Source organism: Magnolia sinica, chromosome 15 (assembly GCF_029962835.1).
Source record: "Magnolia sinica isolate HGM2019 chromosome 15, MsV1, whole genome shotgun sequence".
Lineage (NCBI taxonomy): Eukaryota > Viridiplantae > Streptophyta > Magnoliopsida > Magnoliales > Magnoliaceae > Magnolia > Magnolia sinica.
In genome coordinates, this window is record NC_080587.1 from 16,839,073 (window position 1) to 16,859,118 (window position 20,046).

At 37.8% G+C, this 20,046-nt stretch overlaps 1 non-coding gene across 1 annotated transcript; it reads right to left on the reverse strand.

The window, feature by feature from the left end:
* Positions 1–554: 554 nt before the first annotated feature.
* On the reverse strand, positions 555–661 carry LOC131228449 (small nucleolar RNA R71). Its single transcript, XR_009162952.1, has one exon. It is a non-coding gene; the product is annotated as a small nucleolar RNA R71 (small nucleolar RNA).
* Between the last annotated feature and the right edge of the window lie 19,385 nt (positions 662–20,046).

Genomic DNA, 20,046 nt, shown 5'->3' on the forward strand with positions numbered 1-20,046 from the left:
TCTTAGTTTCTAGGTCTAGTTTTATTTCTCTTAGGTTGCTTCTTAGTTTAGTTTCTTTCTTACATTGCAATAACATAGTTTATGCTAGGACGTAGATCTCTGAATATAGAACTAGCACCGTTTGATCCTGAGATTGAAAGAACAATTCGTGAAAGATTGAGAAATAATCCTGTTGAAATGGCGAATGAGACTGAAGTTAAAGCTCTCAAAGATTATTCAGCTCCTGTCCAATTTAATGCGCCTTCATGCATAGTGTTGCCAACCACTACGGCAGCACACTTTGAACTTAAACCTGGAGTCATACAATTGTTGCCATCCTTTTATGGATTGGACAAGGAGGACCCATATCATCATGTGAAAGAATTCTTAAACATTTGCTCCACCTTTAAGTTCCAAAACTTCTCAGACGATTCGATCCGCCTACGCTGTTTCCTTTTTCTTTGAAGGATAAGGCGAAAGCATGGTTGAATTCTCTAGAAGTTGGATCTATCACTACATGGGACCAACTGTCTAAGAAGTTCTTAAACAAGTTCTTTCCCGTTCACAAAACCAATGCCCTCCGTAGAGAAATTACTAACTTCACACAAAAAGAGGGCGAGCACTTTCATGAATGTTGGGAAAGATGGAAGGACTTGCTTCTTAAATGTCCTCATCATGGTTTTGAGAAGTGGCAACAAGTTCAATACTTCTATGACGGTCTGACACCACAGAACCGTCGCATGGTTGATGCCACCAGTGGAGGGTCATTCATGACCAAAAGTGATGTCGAAGCGTGGAACTTCTTTGAAACCTTGTGCGAAAATTCCCAGCAATGGGATTATTCAAATAGAGGTGACAGAAGTCCCCAACCACAAAAGAGAGGTGGTATATATGAGATAGGAGTCATGCCAGAGCTGAGCGCCAAGCTTGATAACCTGACAAAGAAAGTTGATGCTCTGGTATTAAATAATGGACCACCACAAACAGCTCAAGTCGAGGCATATGCCACATGTTCTAGTCCTGCCCATCCTATGCAGTCTTGTCCATCTGGTGCAGCATTCCCAGAACTTCTCTCTGAACAAGTTCATGCTATGAACACTTTTCAAAAATCTGGGAATGATCCTTACTCAAACACCTATAATCCAGGGTGGGCTAGATATCCAAATTTCTCTTGGGCAAAAGGACCACAACAAGGAGGACCATCTGGAAATCCTCCTATGCAACCTTACTCCCAAGTTGGCAGTCAACAACCTCAACAGTTTCCACAATATCAACAACTGCCTACACAATCAAGGAAACCATCTCTTGAGGATACACTCCATCTTTTCATGCAGAGTTCTCTCCAATTCCAAAAAGACACCCAACAAACCTTACTGGCCAACCAGCAAAGCTTACATGCAAATGCACAATCCATTGCCAAGCTGGAAGTACAAATGGGTCAACTAGCTGCCACATTGAGTGAGAGAGAGAAGGGCAAGCTCCCTAGCCAACCTGAGGCTAATCCAAAGGGACAGTATGAGATTGGCTCTAATTCCAACCAAGGGCAATATCATGAGCAGGCCAAATCGATCACTACCCTTAGGTCAGGCAAGCAGATTGATAACAGAATAGAGATGCCTGGGGAGGAATCAAATTCTAAAACAGAAGATCATGATGAAGCAGAGAGCCATACGAATGCATCCGAAGTCCAAAAGCTCTCTGACTCTCCAAGAGCCACTAATGTGCCACCTTATGTGCCCAAAGCACCCTTTCCTCAACGTCTGGCACTAATAAAGAAAAGAAATAACTTTGATGAAATCTTGGATGTGTTTCAAAAAGTGCAAGTCAACATCCCGTTGCTTGACGCTATCAAGCAAGTCCCTGCTTACGCTAAGTTTCTTAAGGATTTATGCACTCAAAAGCGTAAGCAGAATGTTCATAAGAAAGTCTTCCTTGCAGAGCAGCTCAGCTCCATGATTCAACATAACACCCCTCCTAAATTTAGGGATCCAGGAGCTCCCACCAATTCTTGCGGCATAGGAGATCATAAGATCGGGAAGGCATTACTTGATTTAGGGGCGAGTGTCAATTTATTACCATATTCGGTTTATGAGCAGCTAGGACTTGGTGAGTTGAAACCGACTAAGGTAACATTACAACTAGTTGATAGATCTCAAGGTGCCCCGGGGTGTTATTGAAGATGTGTTAATCCAGGTTGATAAATTTTATTTTCCAGTGGATTTCATAGTTATAGATACTCAGCCTGTCCAGAATCTTCATAGTCAGATCCCAGTCATTTTGGGTCGTCCATTTTTTGCCACATCTAATGCTATTATCAATTGCAGGAATGGAGTTATGAAATTGTCCTTTGGTAACATGAATATTAAACTCAATGTTTTTAATGCAGGACAACAATCCTCAGATTTGGATGACATATTTGAAGTGGACATGATCGAGAGCCTTGTGCAGGACTCCTTCCGTACATCTTTTGAAGATCCTCTTGAGACCTGCTTAGCACAATCGGGCATGGATTTTGACATTGATAGTCCCATCCATAAAGTCAATGCATTGCTCGACTCTACTCCTATATTGGAGACTGAAAAATGGAGAGCGAAAGTGGAACCTCTTCATCCCTCTGAGACTCTTCCTGACAGCACAGTTTGTAACTCTGAGAAGACAAAGGCGAGCAGGCTGCTTAATATTCTTAGAGCATATAAGGCAGCAATTGAAAGGAAGATAGAAAAAATCCAGGGAGTATGCCCCACTGTATGGATGGATCATGCTGTGGTAATATCGCATAACATGCAAAGGAAGCGTGATCCTAACATAGAAGAAGTCGTTCGAGCAGAAGTCCTTAAATTATTTGACGACAGTGTCAGTTGCCTTATTTCAGATAGCACAGTTCATGGGAACTCACATCACTTGTCTGGAATCGGTTAATGAAAGTGTTGAGGTAATTTCTTTGGCGGACCCTGGTTATAAAGATTATTTCATTCATGGTCCGTTCTTGTCTGGCTGAAGACGTTAAACTTAGCGCTCATGGGAGGCAACCCAGCCTTTTGCGTTATTGTATTGTTTTTATTTCATTCGTTTTCATTTTTCTTAGTTAGTTACTTCAATGTTTGTGGGTAACATTACTGCAAACCCTCACGAGACTACAACTCGTCCACTAGGGGTAACCTAGGGGTTTAAAGGCTTGTTGCATGCGCTAAATGCAATCGAGAGCACCTGCGAAAGTGGTATAGGTAGGATCTTCTTTTGTTTTTCTTTTTGTTATTTTTGCTTATGTTGATTTCTCTCTTGTGCTAACTCGCTTTTACGTTGAAATTTTTCACAAATTTTGAGAAAGCTTCTTGATTCTCCATCCAGGTATTATCTTTTCATCACTCCTCTTTTATTCGCGTTGTCCCATGTGCATTGCTTGTTTATTTCTTTTACATTGAGGACAATGTAGATTTTAGGTTGGGGGTGGGAGATTAGGGTACCTAATCAGTATTTTCTTGGTCTTGAGCAAAATTTGTGAAAATTTTAAAATTTTTTCTGAATTTCTATTGAATTCAAAGTGATTTTGAAGGATAGTTGTGATTTTAACATTATAAGATACATGATGTTGGTAACTAATGACTCTTGGATTCGGCCATCTGCTTGATTTCACAGTCAATTTTAAATTGTTAATCCATGATTAGACGTTGTGAACATTGATTGAGTCATGATTTCACATATCACATCTCGCTTGCACATTAAGTTTTGGTTCGATAACTGAATGATTAACTTGGTAAAAAGAAGAATTAAAAGGCTAAGTCACATAATCTTCACCATAGGTTTGCTCCCTATAGGTGCAGATTTGATCCTCCATAGTTGACATATGAAAAAAAAAAAGTTAGGCGACAAGTTTTCGCCATAGGTTTGCTCCCTATAGGTAAGAATTTGATTCCCCTCATTTGCGTTACTGCTCATAAAGAAAATCAAAGGCTGGTAAAATGAAAAGTTAATCTGTGAGATAAGTGTTGGTTTCAAGCTTGGTTGTCACGAATTACCAATGGTATCATGAGATTGACAATTGGATCTCTTAATGTTTGTAAGTCGAGATTACACTTTACATTCATGGAGCTCGATGTTCAGAATTGTTCCAATTAATGGATTAATAGTTTGAAATTAATTATGAAATCTGTCGAGAGCTTGATTCCAAGAGAAAAATTCCACACACCAATCATGAATCTTAAAATTTTCACATCTCAACTATCTGTTCACAAGTCACTTGAGTTTACAGGAATTGTCTTTTATTTCTGAAATTATTTTTCGCATGTTTTGCTCGGGACTAGCAAAATGCTGGTTGGGGGTTGTGATCAGGGTCGAATATTGCATATTAGACCCTAATCATTACCAGATTTTACGTATATGATAATGCTTAATGGAGTATTTTAATTGTATTTTTGTTACAGGATGAAGTCAGGAGCGTTAATTGAAAATTGATGTTAAAGGCATGGATTTCATGATCCAAAGTCTCCAGAGCACGGGATGGACTCCAGAGAACCAATAATGAAGATTTTACACGCCTGGGATCTGAGGAAAGCAAGCCAAAGGGGCCGAAAAGGTTCCAGAATGCAAGATCACATGGTTCCCGCTATCCGATCAGTTCGAAACTTCATACATGAGATGAGGGCCGTAAATTAACCGTACATATTAAATTTCAACCATTGAGGATCTCGGGAAGTGGTCCAATGGACAGATCAGCCCATTAATCTTCACTTTGGGGCCCACCTGATATTTGGAACTGCCTCAAACTTGGTTTTGGCGGTTGGAATTATATGAAGGAAAGGATGGACGGTGCAGATTTCCCACAAACATTACATTGGGCCCCACATGCGTGAGTGTGTGCGTAAAGCGCATGTGCGCTGGCACTACACCGCATCGCTGGGAGGGTCAGCGAGAGCGCTGACCCGTCTCTCTCTCTCGCCGCTGCAGCGTCCGCGGAACCGAACCGCCAGCGTCGGTTGTGGGGCCCACTTAGTGTCCAAATGGACAATCCAAACCGTCCATCCACTTCCTGGGGCAGCCATTAGCATTGCCTAGGTGGCAAAAACTTCAAATGATAGCATAGATCGGTTTTTAACCGTACAAACGCAGGATGGACGGCAAGACAGAAAGCCATGTGGGCTGCACCGAATCCACCCCAAAACCAGTCAATTCCTATTGATTTTTCGAGCTGAAACCAATGGACGGCGTGGATTCCTGTGAAAAGTCCAATAACCGACCCCAGCTATCCAGCAGCTATAAAAGGGAAGTTTTGGACGTGGGAAAGGTATTCAGAACGAGAGGGGATTCCAAATCTGAAGCAAGGGAGAGAAGAAAGAGAAGAAAGAGAAGAAAGAAGAGCGAGAGAGATTGTTTGGTTTGACGTTTCTTTTATGAATTTTATTTAATATTTTTTATGAATTTTATGGGTCACTAATCTCTCAGCTAGGGCTGAGATGAAGCCCCTAATTTGATTAGCTCTTGTATTGGTTGATTTACTTTGAATATTAACTAATTTGTCTCTTTCTCTAAGTGGGCTTTATGGGTTTAAATTCTATACTTCTCCATCTATGAACTTGATTAAAGTATATATAAGGATCTTGTTTGGATGCTTATTATAGGTGCTTGTGTCTGATCAAGAACAAGTTTCCTATAGAGGAAGAAACAGGGTGCTTTAATGAATTGTACATTCCATGTGCCCGACCAAGGACATGGGATATGTCATTCATGGCATTGCTGAAAGGAATTAGACAGTCTGTATGCCCGATTAAGGACACAGATTGTGCTTTCTCTATATAAGTGGTATCAATCTAGGTCAAGGTGAATCAACAGACAAAACAAGGGTTAGGATAATTAGGGGTGGATTCGAAAGTCCTAGTGCTCTCTTTCTGATTGAATTTTCTTCCCTGTTCTTAATTGTTTTTTTTTTCCCCTAAAATTGTGCTTAGTAGTTCATTTCATTATCTGTTGGATTAGTTAAGGAGAGTCATAGATTTGAATTGTGATGACCAGTCCTCGTGGGAACGATCTCGTAATACGTACCGTATCTGCATCTGATTCGTATACTTGCGAGTTTAAATATCATTTAAATCGTGTTGGTTTAAATAAAACATCAGCGTGCTTCTTGGTCTATGGACCGTTTGGCTAGGATATTCATTGAAAAGATAGTGAGACTGCATGGCATCCCAGTTTTGATCATTTCAGACCGAGACTCCAGATTTACATCTTAGTTTTGGAGGAGTTTTTAGCAGCCGTTGGGGGTCACTTTGCATCTCAGTACCGCTTATCAACTGCAGACAGATGGGCAGACCGAAAGGGTCAACCAGATCCTTGAGGATATGCTCAGGGCTTGTATGATCGACTTTGCGGGCAATTGGGATGAGTATATGTGCCTCGCCAAGTTCGCGTACAACAACAGTTATTAGGCGACTATCGGCATGGCTCCTTTTAAGGCACTTTATGGCAGACTGCGCAGATCTCCTAGTTATTGGACCGAGGTTGGAGAGCATCGTCTCTTAGGCCCCGAGCTTGTGCGGCAGACGTCGGAAGCTATTGATGTTATCAAACAGAGGATGTGCACAACCCAGAGCCGACAAAAGAGTTTTGCTGATCGTCGGTGTCGACATCTCGAGTTCGCAGTTAGGGATATGGTATATCTCAAGGTCTCGCCTATGAAGGGCGTGGTTCGCTTTGGTGTGAAGGGCAAACTCACCCCAAGATTTATTGGACCTTTTAAGATTATCGAGTGCGTAGGCGTTGTGGTGTATAAGCTTGCCTTACCTCCTGAGTTGTCCGCGATCCACGATGTATTCCATGTTTCTATGTTGTGAAAATGTGAGTCAGACACTATTCTCATGATTGATTGGCAGCCACTTGAGGTCCATGAGGATACTTCCTACATTGAACAGTTCGTATTCTTGATCGGAAGGAGCAGGTCCTCAGGACTAAGGTCATTCCCTTGGTAAAGGTGCAATGGGATCATCATTCGGAGGCCGAGGCGTCTTGAGAACGCGAGGCTGAGATTAGAGAGCATTATCCCCATTTGTTTGTTGATTGATATATGCAGATTGTATTGCCTTCGCTTTTGATAATTGCTATATGATGATGGTGTTTGCTTTTCATTTTATCTTGCATTGGTTAATTTCGGGGATAAACTTTCTTTGTTGGTGGGGAGGGTTGTAAGACCCGACCTGAGTTCTTACGTGTGCATGTGTGTGTATGCGTGTATTTCATTTCTCATGGTCTCGCGGTCTTACCGGTTGAATCCCGGCGACCCGCGACTTTTGGGTACCGTTTGCTATCATCCTTGAGTCCGGTCACATTGACCTGACTCGGATCGGCCCGAGACCTATGCCATCATATTCACATCATCGTTGCAGTTCCAACGACGCGTCTTGTGCGTCCGTCCGATATGTAGATCAAAAGTTATGTACGTTTCATTCTATGGCCTTTGATTTGATCATGTGGCCCACCTTGGAGTGGTGCATGTGGCTCACACTCCCTCTTTTCCACAAGTTCCAATAAACACTTCACACACCACTTAAATCTCCATAACTCATACTATCAAGACCTCACACACCACCCAAACCTACCTTACCCCTGGCAACTTTGGTTTCTCTTCCCTAAGGTAATCATTTCTTTTCTTACAAACAAATCATTTCTATCTCTCTTTCTCTCCTTATCTCTCTCCCTCCTTCTCATTTTCTTCATTCCAGTAATTTTCTCTCCCAAACATCCCATTTTTCTCCATTACTCCAGCCCCTTGAAGCTTCAAAATCCCTCAATCCCACCCTTAGAAATTCATCCTAGCCATTAAACCTTCTTCCTTCGTCCAAGATCTATCTTGTGTGGGAGATTAAGAGCTTGATTTGAAGGTGAGTGTCTACAACTTGCTGATCTTTCTTCTCTATCTTGATCATTTTATTTTTTCATGTATGAAACATGTGGGACCCACCAATCCATGATGGGGATCCCATTTGATCCCTTGGATGTGGCCCTTGGCCCATCCTACATGCATGCATTGTTCCATGATGGGGCCATTCTCCATGGACCCCATCATGAAGTATTTCATGATCCAAATCATTCTAAGGTCATCTAGACCTTCGTTTTATGGTGGGGATGGTATCCCAACCATCCGTTTTAATTTTTAGTCATGCATGTATGAGATTCATAGTGTAGATGTATATTGGTGTATGATGTGTGATTGGATTTTCTTGGGAGGGCTTAATAGTGGCGGAGCCCTTCCCTATGGCCAGATTTCCCTTCCTTCTCTTCTTTTCCGTTATTCCCATCCCTGATCATGGTGTGTGGCCCACCTTGTGGGCCAACAAAAATCCAGCCACCCAAAAAGGAAAGGACACCCATGGCATCCCATCCTATGACATGTATCCCCAAAATCCAACTAATTGGGATACATGCAAAGGTTGTTTTGTATGATAGGATGATTTGGATATTTGTGGGGCCCACTAGGGTGGTCCATCCTCTAATATTCTGGGATTAAATCCCATTTTAATTACTGATTAAAATTATTTTATTCCAATGTAATGTTGCTGTCCAGAAACTGTCTAGATAGATTTTTGGGTCACCTTGGAGCCTGATTTCTAGGAATTTGATGGGAAGATGAATACAAATTTATATGTGATTTTTGTATCTGCATGACCCACCTACAACCATACCAAATTTCAGCCCCAATGGACCCCATTTGGACATCCAAAAGGATGGGCCAACATAATGGGCTACCAGAAATTTCTGCTGTGCAGTCCAGCAGCATAGTCCCATAAAAATAAAATTTTAAAAATATTTTCTTAGAAGTTGGACCATCTTTCTGGGTTCCACTTTGTTGTAGTCTTGATGAGGGACCTTGGGTCCAAATTTTAGGAATTTTGGAGGCCCAGAACCTACCCATTTGGATGGCCCAAATTCAGGACAGTTATATTTCCAGCAGCACTCCACCCTAGACAGGTTGGAATTCCGAAATTTATTAAAATACTTTTGGGTGTTTAAAAATTCTAAAAATTTACATAGAGGTGGCCCACCTATGGTAGGACCCACATTCCAAATTTTGGGGCCAATAGACACCTGTACACACCATGGTGGTGGCTGGACCAGCCCACTATAATGTGGTGTCCAAATCAGTCCGATTTTCAGGACAGATTGATTTCTCTAAATAAATTAAAATATTTTCAAATGTCTAAAAATTTTGAAATTTTGTAGGGGTGTGGTACACCCTTGTCATGATCCATCTACCAAATTTCAAGTCCAATGGATCCCTTTGTACACCGTAGCAAGGGCCGGACTAGCCCACCACGTTGGGACGTCCAAGATAGTTTGATTTTCTGTATAGTCTGTTTCATTTAAATTACTTAAAATATTTCTAAGTGTCCAAATCCTGAAATTTTTTGGGGGTGTGGCCCACCTATGTTAGTGCTTCCCTACAAAATTTCAAACCCAACAGACATTCGAGCTGACTGTGGTGCGGACTGCAAATTTAGGTTAGTTTTGGGCCAAACACCCAAGCCCGTAGGACTACCCACCATGGGACACCCCTACCTTGGGCTGTTGCTGGCCTATATTCCAACATTATGGCCCACTTATAATATGTGTTGTGCATCCCCCTCTCATCTGGTGGGACCCACAGTGATGTATGTGAGCCATCAGAAAATAAATATACTATAAATTAATTAAATTGATGAACTCCAACAACCCAGAGAATGGGTGGGCTGGAATTTGGCAATGAGCCCAATAATTGTTACCTATAAATGTTGTTTTGGGGCAATATGACCCACTAGATTTGAGGAGGATTTAATTCAGTTATCTTGCCATCTTAACTTTATTTTTGGGTTAAATTAGTACATGATTAAAGGCCCATTCCAATTGGATTCTTCTTGGGCTAGTCTTCTAGTTAATTATGGGCCTTATAGCCTTGGTTGGGCTTGAACTTTTGGTAGGCCCGTTGAACCCTTGGGTCCTATATTTACCATGCCATTGTGATGGGTTTTATGGGCCAAATACTCAAGTAGTTAGGGCCTTACTTGTCCACTATAGTAAATCCATACTTAGGTTGAGATGTGAGGCCCAACTTACTTGTGTTAAAAATAAAGATTTCCATATGATTGGGATAATGGGCTGCCCATTAGGCCCACCACAATGAGTGAACCCATGACCCTTATGGTTGGGCCCTAACCTTGCTTAAGGGCCCACCAGGTTGCCTATGTGTTAGGCTTAGTGTATGGCCCACTAGGCCATGAATCGATTGTGCCTTAGACCTTTCTTTACATACGTAGCAGACTTTCTTTTGGGACCCAATTGAGGTTAGATGTCCTCCTTGGTGGCCATAAGGTAGGCCTATAAGGCCCTTATAGGTGGTTGAAGGCCCACCTTGGACCTTGTTAGGCCCGTCTCCTCCTTGAGGCTTTATGATTCTCCTAGCTTGTGGGTTATCCCAAAGTATTGGGCCCCACTAAAGTACTTCGCTTCTCCTTAGTACCAATCTATGTACCTAGGCCTTGTCCCTCCTTAGGACGGAGGAATATATTCTATAGGTAGCACACTTACATCATCATGACCCATATGCATCATTTGTATTAATTGATTACATTATATGGTGGTCATTGAAAGATAAAGTTTCTCCCCTTGTACACATTGTGTGTCTACAGCTAGTGCATGATCTCTGTGTGTGACTCATGCATTGGCATAACATTTCATGATGATACCGCCCTTGCTTCATCAGGGCCTCGCCTCCACAGGATATTCATGGATGGTCATATAAGTGGACACCAGAAATATTACTTGAGCATACCAGGTGCATAGGATGCCCATGGGTGAAATTTTTAAAACTTCCATGGTACCAAGTATCTGCTCCAATGCCATGACCGAGTGAAAACTATGAGCGCACGAGGGCCTTATATTGTTAGGCCGCGACCTCACTGTCGTGTAGTCGGTTTGATAGGGGTGTGGCCTTACCTGCCTGGTGTGAGGAGGCATTGCTACGCTAAGTCTGACCAACTCGTAAATGGGTCCACTACCTTCACGCCTTGTTAGTGATTGGCTGTCCACGGGCGGGTAATGAGGTCTCTTATGCTCGTTTGACTATGCAGGGTCTATAGAGCAGCAGTCATTCAACAGTGTAATGGACCCCGGTGATTTCCTTATGATTAAAAATATACTTGACATATGGTTTGGTTATGAGCACTGGTATTACTTGCATCACATTAGCATTGGCTGTGTAAGCCCCTTCATGTATTGCTTCGGTATGGCGTCTAGTACTCATCACATCGTATTCATGATAAGCCTTGGTAAGGCTAGTGATGTTCTCATTGAGCATGTTTCCATTGTTGCATCTCCTACTATTCTTCTGTGTACCATTGTCACATACTTACACCACCCTCTAAGCTTTTATAAGCTTATGCACGATTGATGCGTGCAGGAGACTCTAGGCAAGCAACGTGGTAGCAGAGCGTGGAGTAGAGTTAAGCTTGAGGACTCCAGTGTTACTGACCCTTTTCTCTCTTTTTCCATTATCTTATGTATGTTCTTTCGAACCTGATGTGAGCTTGTAAAAGTTTAAATTCTTAGTGGAATTTATGATGTGTGCCTTATTATTCTCAAATAAACTTGTTGTGATCTTGGGTATGCTCGTATTGGAAATGATTACATTACTATGGAAATCCTCCTTGTAGGATCCTAGGATAGGAACCTGCCTTAGAAGCCGAGAATGGGATACTACGAAGGCTGTTGCGGCCAGAACCGGCCATCGGATTCCTTGTGAGTCCGGTTACTGGGTCTGGGGCGTCACAGTCCTGAACATGGAACCTTATGTAGACATCACCTTAATATGTGCCTTATACATCTATATTGTTCATCCTTGACCCGCCTTGTTGTATATGAGTTACTTACGCCGTCCAGTTTTTGTGGACCCATCGTAATGTTTATGTGTGAATCCATCTATAGGCGAGACCACTTGGAAGTGGGTCCCACTGCATTGTAGGAGTTATACCTATGCCGTCCATCGTAGCCTACTTTGATGTATACCTTGTAAATCCAAGCCATTCACCGTAGGGCATGCTTTAATGTACGAGTGTTACTCGCATCGTTCAAACCATTGTGGAACCACCATGATGATTATTTACAATCTAATTTATTGGCAACCTATCATATGAGGACTACCTTTGTGTGTGTGTGTGTGTGTGTGTGTGTGTGTGTGTGTGTGTGTGTGTGTGAAGATCATCCACATTTTCCAACCCATAAAAGGGGGCCAAGCTTAATAATAAGATAGATCTAAAGCACATTGGGCCTATAACATGAAACATGTACGGTTTAATTCGGGCTTAAAGTGAGATGGGTGTTAGGCCAAATATTGGGCCCACTTAATTAAATATCTAGGTGATTTGTAGACTCCACTAATTAGCCCACTTAGGCATTAGAGTGGCGGGCTCATTAGCCATAAAGCCCACATGGACTAAAGCCTTATGAGCCAAATAGTGGAAACTGTGTTGGGCCAAAGTCACTAACCGATTATCTTCCTTGCGATGAATAATGTACGAAGGTGAATGCAAATAGTGTCTGTGATGTAAAAGTTATGGATGTTGATAATGGTGTCAAAGATTATGTTTTAATAACGGTATATGATTTGTACCTTCATTAAAGTTATTCTACTGTCAAGCATGCTAATTCATTTACTCAAACATATTAGTGTTGGTCATACTCATGCATGATAGAATGATGGTATGTGCATGTATACTATAATACATTCATCAATGCATAAGATATGTTTTTTATTGTAGTTGGGTCACATGATCAGGAATTGGTATAGCCAATAGTGGCACATGATGATTATATATGGACTTTCTAGCCTAAGGGCCAAGCAAACCCTAGACTCATGTCATTACATGCACTTAAATGTATGCCTTATCATAGTTGCTTGAATTTATGCATGATCATGACATAATTGATTATATTAATAGTATAGTTGTGTCATATAACATGAATTAGATCTTGATTATGAAATGACTATTCATGATGATGACTTGAATTATCCCTTTAAAAAAAATGATAGGACACCGGACGTGCGAAATAATAGGGGTAGATAGAAATTCATTGGGTTGAAAGTCTCTAAATCCCAATGTTAGCTAGGGGTGCCTCATCATTAGTCTGAGTGGACACATGGGTCATGGATTTAACTTCCACTAATGAGGTCAAGTTGATAAGAGGTGGGTCTAACATGCTTAAGGGCTGAAGTGCAAACAGGGACTGCTCTAACCTGCCGCGAGGAGAACCACGAATGAGCTCCACTATTGGCGTGCCAAGTGGAAGTCCTACGACACCACTATTGGGTGGGTATGAGAAGTCAATTACTAGTGCCTAGTATGCATGCGCGTCGACAAAGGTGTTTTTTGAGCTTATACAGTTTCCATGATATGACATGACAATATGATGATGATGATGTGGATACGGATATGTGTGATATGGTTGTAATTGTGATGACAGAGATATATATGGTAACATAACATGGTGGAACTATCAGCATTGATTCAGATCATGAGCATGATACATATGCATTGTATTACATTACATTAGTATTAACATTATATTACATATTACTAGCTTTCAGTATACATGCATACTTCATGGAATATTTATTTTACTTACCTGCATGTAGGACTCACTATACATGCATGTGTACTGACCAGGCTTTTTAAGCTCAAGCTTTCCTTTTTATAATTTTTTTTCAAGATAGTGCAAGAAACATGAGTGGCCAATGATGCTTGTTGTATGATTTTAGACACTAAACTTCCATTAGATTTTGATGAATATGTATTATTGTGAAACAGTTGTATTGTAAATATATTGTATAATGAGAATTGGAATATCTTGCTTGTGTTGGGAATGCCAATATTTATGCCTAATATCTGTTAGTGAAAAAAAAATTGCCCCTAAAATTTATAGTCAGGCGTCGAGCTCAAGACTTAGTGTGTGGTCGTTGGGTGTTGAACTTAGAGCTCAATGCATCGTGAGCCAAGTTCGGCCTCGATCGTATGGGAGGCTAGGCTTAAGCTGCGACGAGCACAATCCACTTTCAACTTATTGTGCAAACATTTTTGTAGAATGTGATTATACCCCTCTATAAATTTGAATAATGTTGACTTATGACTTACAAAATAATTAAAAAATGTGTCAATGCCTTTGATTTATTATATTATCGATATTCATACAAAAAATGTATACTTAACATAAGATACAAATGACATCTTATGTCTCACGTACAAATCTTGCAACCATTTATTTCTTTTAAGTTATAATTTACAATTATCTTTGACCATAGTATCTCGAATTTTTCTTCATCATCTCACTTATATATATAATTTCTCCAATTAGTATTAAAGTATGTGTTGTCATTAATAACTTCACATAACTTCTCTAGAAGCTTCTAAGCAACGTGGCACATACATTACATGTGGCTAGTATTTGAAAATACATTTACAATTACAACAATAATGGTTGGATTTTAATTTATAAAAACGGCTTTTATATACTTTCTTTCCCTAACTTATAGCGATACTTGGAATAACCATTTAAAATCTTTAATAGTTTTACCAAAAGAAACACCGTACTAAAGAAAATAAATTACTTATAGTAGTTGCTTCGACAAATGAATTGAAAGGTATATCAAAACTTATTTGTCTTATACATCATATCAAAACATACAAAATCACCAAAAGCTTCATAGTTTATTTTTAAAAGACATTTACCATGACTTTTTTAAAAGTTCACATTTTACCAAAAGCTAATATTCACCTAAATTAGATATAAATATTGTATTAAAAACCATCTATTGACATTTATTTATAAGCATTCATAAAACATTCTCATATTGTATCGAAAATCATATTCATTGACATTTATTCACAAACATTCAAAATATATTCTCGTAATATTGTTACATCCCCACGAAAGATATAAGCGTATATAGTTAGAAAGTTTTTATTATTATTTAAGTTCTTATTTTATTCCAAGTTGTAATGTACCACAAATCTTTAATTATATTTAGAGAATAATCTTTGACTCTAAACTAGAATATGATGATAAAACAATAATTATTATAAATATGGTGGTAAAAGGGTGATATATAATAATAAATAAAAAATATATGAGATACAATTATGCATTGAAGGCGTGGTTGTCCTTAGACAATCCACAGATCGACTTTATGATCATTAATCTAGGCTCTATGGCCTCCTCACATTGTGAAATGTCAGGGCATCAATACTCTTATATTATCCTCATTTTTAATATAGAATCCATGATAATATTAAATGGATTAAGAATACGTGATATGCATATTCAACGTATGTTTTCTTCAAGATAGAAAGCAATGTATTGCGTCTTTATTGGAGAATATATCGTTCACGTAACAAAAAACATAGTGTTAAAGTACTAAGATAAATATATGGAGTAATATCCTAAATCAATACTAGAGCAAGAGAGGATGAATATCTTTAATAATAATGTATATTTGAACACCATGTGAAAAGTCACATAGCTGGAATTGATTAATTAACCAACTACTAGAACTTATCCATGGAACTGGATTAAGGCAATGTAGGGTGGAAACCTTACAAAATATGATAAATGCTTAATAAAAATAACAAATGCTCATAAGGCATGTTTGATTTCAATAGTATTACAATGAAAATATATTGTAAATAGTCATTCTTATTTATACTTGTATTTTCTTCTCTTATCCCAAAATTGACGTTAGCAAGTTAAAAATTTTGGCACAAAGCAGAGGTGTAAAAGAATTTGGGGCAAAAAAACTATGTGGCCCACTATGATATATAGATCATATACAAGTTGTCGAACCATTCTGCCAACTCAATTTAGGGTATGAGCCCAAAAATGAGGCAAATCTGAAGCTTAAGTGAACCGCACCATATTAAAAAGTGGGAATTAAATGCCTACTGTCGATAAGTGCTTGGGGCAATAAAAATTTTGGATTAAGGTTTTTTTACTCTTTATCTATGTCCATGTGATTTTATAAATAGGTCAGATGACAAATAAACATTAGTGTGAGCTCTAGAAAGGCATTAACTTTAACAGTTAAGGTACGTTATAACCATTGTTTCATGTGGTGTGGTCCAATTGAGTTAGAAATTTGCCTCATTTTTTTGTGTATCTTAAAATGAGCTTGTAAAACGGATGGACAACATAAATACAACATACTCATCACGGTGGGCCTCAAGTTTTTGTGTGTGTACAAATACATGAAATTCAATTAAAATTCTTATAATTTTTAAGGCAATAATTTCTATAAAAACAATTGTAAAAGGCAATAATGATCCATTTACATTTCATTTATAGGTAACTAGAAAAATCAAACAAGCTCTAAGAAAGAATGAAAGAGGGTAAAATGGTAAATAGTGAACTCTGGAGCAAGGTAGGTGCACTCAACAGGGGTTAGCAAGGTTGTGTTAATGATTTGGGCAACCTACCGGCTTTAATTAGCCAACCAATGAGGTTGACACAATCAGATCTAATCATTAAAATGGTCAATCTCCCGTCGGATTCCCAAAGTTTTCACTCAATGGTAAAAAAACTTAAATAGAAATGAAAAATATTCCAAATGAATGTGATAATGGGATATTCATAGGTATCCCGAGAGACTTATTAAAGTCGCGCCATGTGGCATTTGTACCATTGTAAGTGGTTGTTATGATGACGTGGCAGCCTGTTAAGTTGACTACGTCCATGTGGTAGGAGGAGGGTGTGACTACACTAACAGTCTGTGCTACCTAAAACTTAGGGCCTAATTGTTTCAATATAGATACTTATAAATTTATGGTAAAAGTATAATAATTACATTTGCTGGCATTTTGGAAAGAGCGTAATTTCTCATAAAAAATTGGACAAACTTAACCTTATTTTGTTACCAAAATTATATGGAGCCCACCATTATGTATGCAATATATCCATGCATTGTCTATTCATTTTTTTTAAATCATTTTAACTCACAAGCCTAAATATGGAGCAAATTCAAAGCTCAAGCGAACCACACCAAAGAAAATAGTGGGTTTAATGGTGACGTCATTATTCCCAATGCTTCCTATGATATAAGTGACTTAAAATGATCTAGCAAAATGAATAGACAACATGGATAAAACACATACATTATGACAAGGCTCATAAAGTCTGCCTCGTCTTTCAAGTCAGGTGATATAAAAAAAATGTAGATGTCAACATCATACATTAATAAATCTCGACATTTATCATTATAATAAATAAATGCTTAATTCAGTCATATTATTAAGTAAATATAACCTATCAAACAAGCCCTTAATAAACTTATTAGAATAAAAGGAAAATAAGACAGAGACGAAAGATAGCATAGAGACATTCTCATTGGTTCTAACCCTCTAGTTGTGCTAACTACATGCAAGAAAAATGGAGTTGCCTTATAATTACATTTCATAATGTAGACTATGCCATCAATAAAATAGAGGCTCTCCGGCCACATCAACTACTTTAACTTAGAATTTTTTTTGAAAACTTTGAATGTTTTTATTCAATATCAAATAATACATTGATGGTTGTAAAGTACAGAAAGGTGTTTTTCAAGGAAAAAAATTATAAAAATTCTCCATCCAAGTTTTTCTTTAAATGTTAATATAGGTTGAGACTTATGGGTCCCACATGGTATGTGTATGACATCAAGTCATCCAACATATGCACTTCCACTGTGGTGACCATACGAACTAAAAATTAGGCCAATCAAATCATTAGATAACTACATTTGAATTTGAATGTTTTGAGTGGTGTATAATATAGTTTATGTATTGGCCCACCTTATATTGGATCCACAATATCTTTAGTTCACCTAATGACTATGTTAGTCTGCATCCGTTGGATAGGTTGGATGTCAAACACATATCATGTGGGTCCAACAATTTTGGATTCTCCATTTTGTAAAGTAAATAAAAAAATAAAAAATATGAGGGCAACAATATAATTTTTCCTTTAAAAAAGTACTACCAGGGAATATGAGTTCCTGGATCTATTTGGTATAATTCAAATAACAATGACATTTTTTAGTTTTAAAAAAATTAAGTATTATTTGTCTAAAAATAAGATATTAATTTACATTTATTATCCATATAAATTGCATAAGTACGCTTTCAAAAATTCTCGTTCTTATGATGAGATAAAGAAGTAAGCATTTTTATATACTTGTTATATTTTTTAAATTCTAAGAGTATTCCTAACATATTCATTAATAAAATTCATTTTCTTGAGTCCATTAATTCATTTGTAAAAACATTCTACATTTTAGAATAATCAATATCTATTTTTCTCATGTTTCATATGACATTCTTATGAGAATATATAAAATGTTGATGTGATTGTAAACAATAAACTTTATCTGAAGTCATTAAATTTTAATAGTGTGCTTCCATAATGTCTTCACTTCCTATTTATCCGGTCCCTTCTTTCAGACTATAATCTTTACCTTATAATTACACATTGTCATACCTCTTGATCTTCTCTTATGATATATTGTTTCTAGACACTTGCGATCTCGATGACCTTATTTAAAATATATGAAACTTTACATTATCGTTTCACTTGTTTTCATATTGTTCTGAGTAAAATATTTTCTTATACTAAATCCACACCATCTTGCATCTTGATTATAAAAAGTATATATAATTTTTTTCATAAATGATTACTTTATTAACTATTGTTTTCACTTTTTCAGGTGTTTTTAGAATGAATTCATTTGGGGACGTGTTTGTTCATTCTTCATGGTATATTTGATGTTCGTATGAAATTTAATTATTACATATGGTGTCAGCAGTGCTACATAAACTAATAGACGGTCCATCTTGATTCTCTACACCCACATTAGGCCATTCCTCAGCTAAAAGTTTAAAATAAACTCTAACAGTTGTCTAAAAATAATAAATATATATAAGGACATAAAAACTACTCTTTTGAAATGAAGAAAAATTACTAAACTAAAATTAAAAAATGATAATAATAATAACTTTTAGCCTAATTTAGATGGATTATATTCGATGCATTTGACAAACAAAATTTTCAACACTGATATATCGCAATTATTTAATCTTTAATAAGTTTATTTCATATCAACTTGGGAGTTGTGCTCTATAAATAATTATTTACACCTATCATAGCGTAATTCACGTAGCTGATCAATGAAATGTTGTTATGTGTTAATACAATTATACAGACGACGGACGCAATTTCACTCACGCCCCAAGAATATCTCCCGACCCACTTCCTTTAGTAAAACGTAACTTGCAAAAATCAAAACAGTTTAAATTCATACGCATGTCTACAGTCGAGAAAAGAGAAACACTATATAAAAGACACGTGATTGTCAAATGAGTGGTACGTATGACCAAGCAATGTATGCAACAAGTTACATAAAGTCATGTCGATGTTAGATATCTCATAATCTAAGATGTGCATTATAAGACTGTCTCGCACAATCATGCCGAAAAGAAAAAAATTTTAGAGACGATTGATGCTTTCACGAATACTACAGAGGGATAAGAAATGGGTTCTTCCATAATTAAAAGGAGATATGACACGATTGCATAAGATCGAATTCGGGTAAGATATAGTTGAGTGACCTTTGAAGATAAAACCTTAGACTAGTAAGAAAACCTCGACTCGACCACCATCTCTCCATGTGTATATAAGTAGCACTCGACAAAAAGCTCGAAAAAATCAATTAACTTATACAGCGCAATAATGTTTATCTTATTCTTAGCTTAAAATTTTTACTTTTGTCCGGCCATGCTGTAGTAAATTCAGAATTTATGTTAACTTAGATCCACTAAATAAATTAAATATCCATAACCTCCATTATCGGATCCCACTGATCACCAAGTCCATACTTAGTAGATCATACCAATCATGTCCTGTAGACTATATACTATGGTTGTTTTGTCCACACAGACAATTATTAATAACTTCTTTATTTTCTTTACTTATTTTAATTTTATCTCACCGATTGTACTAATCTTATTTACAAATCAATAAAATTGGTGATCC